The 9,371-nt window shown below is 32.0% G+C and overlaps 1 long non-coding RNA gene across 1 annotated transcript; it reads left to right on the top strand.

Moving 5' to 3' along the window:
• Nucleotides 1-5,522: 5,522 nt before the first annotated feature.
• Nucleotides 5,523-8,972, top strand: LOC127704989 (uncharacterized). Its single transcript, XR_007983600.1, has 3 exons — nucleotides 5,523-5,678; nucleotides 8,143-8,251; nucleotides 8,786-8,972. It is a non-coding gene; the product is annotated as an uncharacterized LOC127704989 (long non-coding RNA).
• The last annotated feature ends 399 nt before the right edge of the window (nucleotides 8,973-9,371 follow it).

The following is a 9,371-nucleotide window of genomic DNA, read 5'->3' as shown; positions in this document are numbered from 1 at the left end:
GCATACATAGTAGGAGACGCTTACTATGTCGAAGCACCCGGCTCTCTCCTTTTGGATTCATGCGATTTCCTCAAGTTTTTTTTCTACCATGATTTGTATCTGTTTAATCGATTTAAAATTTTGAACATCGGTACCCTACTGTCGCCTTAATTTATGTTGTCTAACGTACCTTTATAATACGTGTTTCAGGAACAATAGAGACGTTTTCTGGTAAAAGTTCTTTCAATGATATAGGAAGAAGCACTTACATAATGAGTATTGTGGTATGTATAAGCTTCAATTCATTGATTATTTGTTAATATGTGACGGAGGAAAACGCGATATATTCAGCAATATATACAAGTAGTCAAACAAATTGAATATGAATAAAATCGACATTTTCGCATTCGACTTCTCGTTATGCCTTCAGAAATGAGCTGTTTTGGTGACTATTGATTTTCCTTTCTCATGCAAAATTGGCCTTAAATGCGTTTCGTTGATCTTTTTTCGACCTCTGGATTTTTATGCTCTCAAATGTTATATAATTTTGGCTTTCCAAACTTTGGTCCCGCGGCAACTTTAACCACTAATTAAGGTAATTCTAGAAACACGTTTTGTGCGCCTGAAAATAATTTCTGAGTGTACTAAGTTAACTGTCGTACTTTTTTGTAATAAAACTAACAAAGTTGATGACAATTAAACAGGTAACGAAATTTTTAACGCAATTAGTTGTTATAGAGTAAAATAAACATTTCCCAGCTGGTGGAGCATGTTAGTTTTGACGTCTCAAATTACAACGAGCGTAATATGAAATATGTTAACTACTAAAAATTTCAAAACAGGAATACATAATTATGCCAAAAATTGTGAAACCGTTTACTTGATTATGATTATAATAGATTAAGATGATTGTAACTGTTAATTCACCTGCAAAGTTTTATTAAAAAAGAATACAGTGTACATTATAATTCAGACAAAGTTTTATGGTAATACAAGTAAACTGGTACATTGTATGCAAATTCAATGCCTAATATTTCTTTTTTTTTTTTGTGAATAGACTCAATCTTATAGATAAAGGTTATAATCATATTTTTGCTGTGAAATAATTTCGCCTTGCATACATAATAGTGTTTTTCCTAACTGTACAGTGTGTTGCTTTACAAAATTAACTCGGAAGTATATCGGCCGATAGTATAACGTAAGAAGCATATTTTTTTAACTTGATTTCTAAAACAGTGGGTACTCCTTAATACAGTGTTATTTAATATTTGAATGCATTTAGGCATGTAACGCCAATTTTGATTGGATGACGTCATCCACCAATTTCACAGTTGACGGTCGGAGTCATTGGCAACAATGTTGCGCAATCGCAGTCGAAGTTAACGGGATACTTGAAATGTTAAATTTTGAACATTTCAAGAGTATTGCATTAGAATAAAAATAACAGTACTGTACTTGAGTTGCTACTGTCAATTTTGGATTTGACGGTGGCATCTGTTCAAATTCAGTACTATTATTTCTTAATTGTTTTACATGTACCTGTTTTGTTATCGTGTTTTACTGATATTATAGAGATATTTGCTTTACTTTACTGAGTTCACTTATTTATAGTTTGAAATAGAAAATAAAATGTTATTTTCAATTTATTCCTAATTCAAAATCGGCACAAAGAAAGCTGATTTAGGAATGACCTAATTTAAATACCAACCGATAAAGTTGATATTACGGTATAAATTAGTTTTGTGACTTTCTTTTATTTTAAACAGGTGTTATTGACTTTGTATTTTTTGTACTGATTTATGACATTCCACTAATAAAGATTAAATGGGAGAGGGCTGATAACTGCTATAAAGACAGACAGACAGACAGAATATTTTTTTATAGTGTCACATACCAATACAGAACAATATCATACATCATAATATAAGTATAAAAATACAAATAAAGATTTCAATCGAAGTTAAAATATCGGTATCCAGCCACAACTGACTTATGAGACACTTTCGCCTAAAGACTTATTCTAACATTCATTAAAAATGAATAAATAAAACTTTTACAATAAAAGAACATACTATACATAATTTTTCCTGCGATTAAACATAAAATATAAAGATTTTGCTAAAAAGCGTTGTATACAGTCATGTGACATCAGAAAAATAAATTTGTCATCATGATAAAAATCGTTAAAATTTGGGTTAATTGCACTTGCTTTCAAAAATGGACCATATCGCAGACCTGAATAAAATTCACAATGCATTAAAAAATGTTTTTCGTCTTCTACACAATCAGCTGTACAATATTTACATTTTCGGTCATTACAAAGAGTTTTTGGCTTGGAGTAACGACCTGTTTCTATTGCTAAAGGTAGACACCCACTTCTAAAATTAGATAAAATACGGTTATGTTGTCTATCATTTACATTTTTTATATAGGAACTTGTTTCTAATTCATTTTTATACAGTCTATAGGTACGTAACTTGTTACCATTTGGTTCATTTCTATCTTGATACAATTTTTCAACCCATTCTTGTTTTTTAATTTCACACAATTTTGTTTTAATATCATAAATTTTATGTCTGTTGGAATATTTGCTATCAATAATATCATGTATACCAAGTTTATGTGCTATTTCATAACATTTCTTGTCCCACGATCGAGAAATATTCATACCCCACATAGGGATCTTGTGTGTTATTCTATAGTCATACGTATATCGCACTCTCAAAAATAGACGGTACGTTTCTATTGTTTTATAACCCATATCACCTAAAACTGCTATATTCGAAGCATTTGATGAACTTCCTATAAAGAGTCTACATGGCTTGTTCTGAATTGTTTGAACTTCTCTCCAGTTGTTGTGTACCCATAATCCGGCTCCATGTAATAGTACGGGTTCAATAAGAGTTTTATAAAGTTTTGTATAAACATCAAATGACATCCCTCCACATGATAAAAATTTAGTGTATACTGCAGAAAGCGCCCGGCTTGCAGATTTTGTTATCTCTCGGATCGTATATTTGTGTTCCATAAATTCGATATATGTAATCCTAAATATCTGCACGCATTGTCAAAGCTAATAGGCATATCACCACATTTAAAATTAAAGCCTGATCTCGGAACCTTTTTGTTACGAAAATGTATAATTTTGGTCTTGGTCTCATTTAAAGTCATTCTCCATTTCATACACCAAGAATGAATACAGTTTAACATACTTTGAAGACTCATTTCGTCTTGCGCGATAAGTGCAATATCATCAGCATATAGCAAAATTGAAACATTCAAATCATCAATGTCAACACCAGCATTTAGAGCACGTATGTCTTCAGCTACATTGTAGGTCATTCACATAAATAGAAAATAATGAAGGCGACATTTTACAGTCTTGTTTTACACCAAAATTAACTGGAAAAATATCAGTCAAATAATGTCCTAGCTTCACTGCGCTTTGAGTAGCATCATATAAAGATTGTATAGCCTTTAGGAATAACCCATTTATGTCTATACTCATTAATTTATGCCACAACATATCACGGTTTATATTGTCAAATGCCCTCTTTGCATCTATGAAACAAACAAATGTGTCTTTCTTTTTAAGTTTTCTGTTCTTTATAATAGATTGCAACACAAAGAGATGATCTAAACAACTTCTGTTTTTTCGGAAACCGTTTTGTTCTTCCGCTAAAATGCCATTTTGTTCAAGCCAAAAATTAAGTCTTTTATTTAATATATCTGCATATATTTTACATGGTATAGATATAGTTGAAATCGGACGGTATTCTAAGGGTTCAACGGAACCATTTCGGGTTTCGGAACTGGAGTAATTATACTTATGAGCCATTCCTAAAGCACTTCTCCTTTGGTAAAACAGAATTTAACAAGTGTATGTAACAAGTCAATGCAATTATCATTCCGTAATATTTCACTGGGTATTTCGTCTATACCAATGGCTTTACCTAGCTTCGCTTTATACACTGCATCCTTAACTTCTTCTCTACTAATTTCACGGTTTACTTCACTAACATCGATATCGTTTCTGTAGTTGTTTTAAAAAGAAATAGAGATTGTTACGATACTTACGGGGCGCCGAATGGGACTTGAACTTTTTGTAATCAAATCAATTTTGTGTACACAAAATTCAATTCTGTCAAAACAAAATCATTTTTGTCTTACAAAACTATGTGATACAGACTTGTTTTATGAGAACTTCAATTTTGTAATGACAAAATTCATTTTTGTGTACAAAATTCATTTTTGTCATGACAAAATTCAATCTAAATTCAATTTTGTCAAATAGGTATGCAAATATAAACTAATTTGCATACAAAATTGACTTTTGTGGCACAAAATTGACGTTTGTGTTAAATTTTCACTTCTGTTTAACAAAACTCAATTTTGTCTACACAAAAATAAACACAAAATCTAAGTTTTGTATGCAAATTAGTTCACAGAATCCAAACTAAACTAATTTGCATACAAAATTGACTTTTGTCGCCCAGTTTTCAAATTAGGTAACAAAAGTAAAGTCTGTGATACAAAAATGAATTTTGTCATGACAAAAGTAACTTTTGTCCACTGTAAGATAAGTTTGTATGACAAAATTTAAATTTGTAGTATGCTACAAATTTTGTTAAACTGATCTCATTTTTGTTGAACAAAACTCACTTTTGTCCGTACAGAATTGAATTTCGAGTACAAAACCACAAGAGTCCTGTTCGGCGCCCCGTAATACTTAGTTCTTATCAAAACTTAAATCTATGTGTTCTTTGTGCCATGAAGTTTGATAGAGTAGTTACTTACACCTAAGATAGGTTTAACACAACCGTTATTAGTAATTACATACACTAAGCCAGACTACTCAAACTTCTTTTTTCTGTTTGTCTACGAATGTTAGTTTGCATTGTGTTAAACGTTCAATGATGAGGTTTGTTTTTTTGTTGCCATGTATCACTGTTGATCTTCGAATGATTTGATGAACAACAATTTCTCATTTATTTATAAACAACTCTTTTTATATGTTTTTATTCTTCTTGATCAGAGTCCAGTGCCAGGAATATGGACGTTGAAAAATATGAACTCAGAAACGTGGACAGTGACTGTTAAACAGCAAGGTGACATAGAATTTACTTACCAGTTCCTAGAAGATGTACATGGTTCTCTCCTTTCCATTCATGGAACACCACTTGCAGGTAATTGCAAGATAAGTGAGTTAGTCTCTTTGTGCAACAATGTGTACAAGTATATCTTATGAATAGAGAAAGTTATGAACTTTACATTTATTGAAAAAGAACGAGTAGACGTAAATAAAAAGATAATGATCAACAAATTAATCAGAATTGAAAACAAAAACAGATGTTATACCATACTGATAAAACGTAGTAATATCATAGTAACGATCATGTTTGCGAAAGCGTAGGATATATAGATATATATAAAGAGAGATTCCACGTTATTTTACTAAGAAGCTATTTTTTATTTACTTAATAGACAAATCATTTTAGTACATATTGTTTAAATGTCTTATTATTGAAGGATCTACCCTTACTCTTCTTGTGAAGGTGACCGATCTTAGCTCTAGTGATTCTCTGGTATATGGCATACTCCTGGATGAAATGGGAATAGAAATTACCCGGATGCGTCTGGCTCAGTCGTCACAAGGCAGAAAGAGGAAAGGAATAGCAACATTTAATGTTCCTAATAAGGTATAACGGTTAAACGTATATCTAATCTTTTATGTCACTATCAGTTTATTCCTATACAAAATATGTGTAAAATTTAAAGGAATAACTTATATATTACCTGAGATCACCCCCAGTTTTTAGTTCAGTTCGTGTTGCTCAGTCTTTAGTTTTCTATGTTGTGTTTTGTGGTTTGTTGTTTGTCTGTTGGTCTTTTTCTTTTTTAGCCATGGCGTTGTCAATTTATTTTCGACTTATGAGTTTGAATGTCACTTTGGTATCGTTCGCTTCTCTTTTAAAAATGTTATCATTGACTAAAGAAATAAAAATGAGTTTTTAGGATTGTGAATAAAATACAATACACTTTCAAAATGAAAAATCATCCATTACTAATTATAGCTTAAAAGTTTGTGTTCGCTTGTCACATATATATACATTTACATTGCTTCTTCTGAATACTTTATTATGATTGGTAAATATGACATAAGTAATGAAAAATTAATCCTCGTGGTGTAACAAACAATCAAGAAGGAAAAACAAGTAAATAAACAATCCTCTGTATTAACACTTTTAACATCGACATGAAACTCAACCTTAAGAATAAAATTAATAAGTCGTTTTTGCAAAAAACACGACTGAAATTATTACTTCAAAAAATCTACAATCGTTTTTGCGAATTGGTTGATTATTGATGGATTTAGTGTTTCATTTTATCAGCTTCCTATCAAATATTTCAATAGTCAATTTTCGTCCATAATCTTTCATTATAAACGTTTTTTTCATGACTTTAAACCCTTCTGGAGCAATCTAGTTTACCAACTGTCTTGGTGGTATTGGTATTATTCAATTTTTATTGTTTGTTGTAGTGTTGTCTGCGCTTGTTTTTCTCCTTTATTTTATTTGTAGCTTTTTTTGGTAGTAATTTGAAGACTAACCACTTGTTTGTCGCTTTTATTGTCACCCGCGGGACGCGTTGCAGGTGACATGGAAATACGGGGGTCCGTCCGTCTGTCCGCCTGTCTGTCCGTCCGGTCTTGTTAGCGCTCTAATGTGTACAATTCTTCACAGCTTTTAAAAAAACTTATATTATAGGTTCATATCAGCAATGTCTCGGACAAGTTCGAAAATCAGTTTTGATCAAATATTTTTAAAAGAGCTATGCCCCTTGAAAACATTAATCATATGGAAAATTGCTTGTTAACGCTCTCATGTGTACAATTCTTGCCAGATTTTGTTCAAATTTATATCAAAGATTTATATCAGCAATGTCTCGGACAAGTTCAAAAATCGGTGCCGATCAAATATTTTTACAAGAATTATGATCCTTGAAAATATTAATTATATGGAAAATTGCATTGTAAGCGCTCTCGTCTTTACATTGTAAGCGCTCTCGTCTGTACAATTTTTGCCAGATTTTTATCAAACTTATATGAAAGGTTTATAAAACCGCCTCGGTGGTCTCCTGGTAGCGTGTTTGCCACGAGTGCCCGGCCGGGTCAAACCAAAGACTTTAAAATTTATATTTGCTGCTTCTCCGCTGAACACGCGATATTACGGAGGCATAATAATGTGTCCGATAAGGTGACATGTCTTCCTGCGGACTGTTACCTTGTCAACTAGCACGTTAAATATCCGGCTCAGCGTCTCAGTCTAGTACAAAGTATGGTTAATATTCATATTACATTAACATGTTCTCGCCCTGAAAATGCATATTAATTTGCCGCTGGACGTTAAGCAGCCATCCATCATCAAGTTCGAAAATCAGTGCCGATCACATATTTTTAAAAGTGTTATACCCCTTGGAAATATCAATCATATTGGAAATTGCAAGATATTTGTTAAAAGTTTAAAAGAACAAAAAGCAAAGAAGGTTTTTTTTAATTTTTGCCCCTTAGAAAGATGAAATATGTTCGGGGAACATTGAAACTCTGTTCTTTTATTGACCATTGTGGTACCTGTCCTTCTTCCACATATTAATTAGTTGATCCCTTGCTATCTTCATATTGGTTTACACTTTATATTTGATAAGTCTTCCTTCGCAATATTATAACGGTGATCCCTTTCTTGCAGAAGATGCTAATCTAGTCGATGAACTTAGGTCTAATTCTGTTCGGTTAGAGTTCATGCGATTCCGATTGTTGTCACTTGCATGTTTATCTCTTTATATAAACTGGAATATAATAACTTCACATTTTTGGAGTAGTTTTGAGCTAAAAGTATACCTTTGTTAATAAAATAGCCCTAGTGAGAACAAAATCTCTGGAATGAATTGTGGTTGATATAAGTATAAGGAGATAAACCATTAAACCAATGACACAAAAAATCAACGGCATAACGACTCCAACAATAGACAGGTTTCTATACAAAAAATCAAGCTACACATCGCCCCTAGTCTTAAAGTTATTGAATTTATGCAAAATTGTTTCACTTTATTATTATAATTGTATGCAGATATAACCATCAATTTACCGAACCCGTTTATTTTCAGGCCTTTAAAATAGCAATAGAAGGCACAGAGAAAGGGAATGTTTTCAGGCGTCAATCAAAAGAACTCATACATCCAGCATCTGTATCCCTTCAAATAATTAAAAGTGACGGTAAGAAGATAAATAACATTCATGTGTGTATTTACATTATACGTAAGCAAGCGACATTTAAGAAGCTATGCGTTGACAAAAAATGACATATAGGTTCATCCAATGTAAAGATTATCATCTTTTAACATACGGATTGTTTTTTCCTAAATTGTCTCGAAGATTCTTGAACTACGACAAAGTTTACAATAGATCGACAATCAATAAAACTTAAGATATTTCTTTAATAACTTTTATCAATTGATAATTCAAAGATATCTTTGAAAGTTTTCCTTAAGTTTGCATTTTGAAAACAAGTTCAATATCTTATTTACTTTTCAAAGTGTGCATGATACTCAGAGAGATAAACTAAGTACGCTATCTTTTTCACTTATAGAAAGCTTTCAATTAACATTTTCCACTTAATTACACAAGAAATGATTTTATGATACCAATAACCTTGTCCAACCAATTAAAATAGACTCGGTCTCTTTTATCCATATTTGAAAAAGTGTCGAAAGTAGTGTATGTAATATCACATGTCCTTCTTGTAATCAGGAAACCTGTATATTGATAAAGACACGACCGTCATCTGTAACATCACAAATAAAGGGTCTGCTGATGAAACGTACCAGGTCCACTTTACTGACACTGCAGGATTCACAGATTCTACTGTACCTGCTACGGTTAGAGCTGGAATGTCCAAAATGGTTTCCTTGACATTTCGTGGAAGAAGCACACATAAAACTACGTAAGATGTTGTATTCAGTATAAGTTAGTACCAGATTGGTTATGGGGGATTTGCTAGGGTGGTCCCAATGTCCCAGCAAGTCCTCAAAAGGGTCGTCAGTCATGAATGGAATCTCGAATTAAGTAATAGTAGTATACATTTTCTTTCGGGTTTGAACAAAAGAAAATCTTTTTTTTTTTGGGGGGGGGGGGGATTTGGAAACAATCAAGTTTTAAAGAAATTTAAAAGAAAACGGTTTTTACATTTAAGATATTCTATCCTTCTTTTATTTCAAATAAATATGTTTTTAAAAAACTTTATCAAAGATACCAGGTTATAATTTTGTTAGTGAGTTTATTTTAGCATATACACTCGTCATTGTCCATATTCAACAGGTAAACTGTTTATTTACTT

This window comes from Mytilus californianus, unplaced genomic scaffold, assembly GCF_021869535.1.
Source record: "Mytilus californianus isolate M0D057914Y unplaced genomic scaffold, xbMytCali1.0.p SCAF_6, whole genome shotgun sequence".
Classification (NCBI taxonomy): Eukaryota; Metazoa; Mollusca; class Bivalvia; order Mytilida; family Mytilidae; genus Mytilus; species Mytilus californianus.
Note: the sequence above shows the minus strand (reverse complement) of the source record. Positions and strands in the feature narration are given on the sequence as shown.